This window comes from Nycticebus coucang, chromosome 1 (assembly GCF_027406575.1).
Source record: "Nycticebus coucang isolate mNycCou1 chromosome 1, mNycCou1.pri, whole genome shotgun sequence".
NCBI classification, from domain to species: Eukaryota; Metazoa; Chordata; class Mammalia; order Primates; family Lorisidae; genus Nycticebus; species Nycticebus coucang.
In genome coordinates this window covers 169,218,689-169,220,286 of record NC_069780.1, presented here as the reverse complement: position 1 = coordinate 169,220,286, position 1,598 = coordinate 169,218,689, and positions in this window count along the sequence as shown.

Genomic DNA, 1,598 nt, shown 5'->3' with positions numbered 1-1,598 from the left:
TCAACTTCTTATTGGAGGATCTATCCAGCACTGCCAAAGGAGTGTTGAAATCTCTGACTATTATGGACCTGGCAGAAATCAAGTTGCTCATGTCTGTTAGAGTTTCTTTTATAAATTGAGGTGCATTCTGGTTGGGTGGATAAATATTAATAATTGAAATCTCATCATATTGAGTATTACCCTTAGCAAATATGAAGTGACCATTCTTATCCTTCCTTACTTTTATTGGTTTAAAGCCTATTGTGTCTACACATAGAATTGCAACAACTGCTTTTTTCTGATTACCATTTGCCTGAAATATGGACAACCATCCTTTCACCCTGAGTCTGTATTTATCTTTTAAGGTAAGATGTGACTCTTGTATGCAGCAAGTATCCAGCCTGAGTTTTTGTATCCAGTCAGCTAATGTGTGCCTCATTAGAGGACAGTTTAAGCTGTTCACATTAATGGAGAATATTGGTAAGTCAGGTTAAATTTTGTGTGTCGAGTTTTTCGAAGTCCAGTGGACATTTTTAATTTTTTCGCCACTGTGGAAGTTGGAGTTTGATCAAAAGTTTCTGAGTGAGTTTACTTTTGTCGTAGAGGATTGGGCTGGTCATTATGGAGGATAGTTCTGAGAATATCGTGAAGAGCTGGTTTGGTTATGGCAAATTTCTTCAACATATGAATGTCATTAAAGTATTTAATTTCTCCATGATAAATGAAACTCAGTTTAGCTGGACACAGGATCCGGGGTTGAAAGTTATTTTGCTTTAGGAGATTAAAATTCGATGACCACCCTCTTCTGGGTTGAAAAGTTTCAGCAGAGTTTCTAGTCCCCATGCTCCACCCAGGCCGGTACCACCTCAGGGAAACCCTTTACTCATGGGGCCTGCATTTCCGTCCCAGATCTGTTCCGCGGTGGTTGCCACCTGAAAAGATGCCTGGCCTCTTCTGGTTGCCCAGGGAGACGGGGGTGTGGGTTTGGAATATCCGGGAGTGAGCTCTATTGTTGCCAAAAAGGCTGCTGCTCTGTGCCTTGGGGCACCGCTGCTCCAGTGTGGTTCTCTCTTGGCAGACCGTTCTCTCCTCACTCCCATGCCACAGAATCAGCACTGACCAGCTGCAGTCTAGGCCCTTTCCACACCCCTCAAGAAATCACCGAAGAATCTGGACTCCTGGGGGACAAGCCTCCAGACCTCAGAGTGAGAGTGGAGGGGAATGCTGGGAACACAGAATTGCAGGTAGAGAATATATACAGTTCTATACAGTTTTTTGCCTGTCAGGAGAATGCCGTGGCACCCTAGTAGGGGAGGTTGGTCCAGTTTTTAGAGGGTCTCTGCCTTGGAGTGTAGTGGGAGGACCTTTGAACTCTGTTCATTTGTTTATGGGGCACTCTGAGCCATTCTCATGGGGGAGGGGACTCCTGTCTACTTGGTGATGGATTTTGTGCTTTTTGTTTGTATCCTTGGGGTCGCAGCTCACCTCAGCGGGGTTGGTGTGCGTTCTTCAACCTTCTCTCTTGGTGCAGCTCTAATCCACCAGGTTACTTGCTAAATTTCTGTCCTTTAACTCTCCTTCTGGACGGGAGCCTCTGTGGAAAGCTGGCTTCAGTCAGC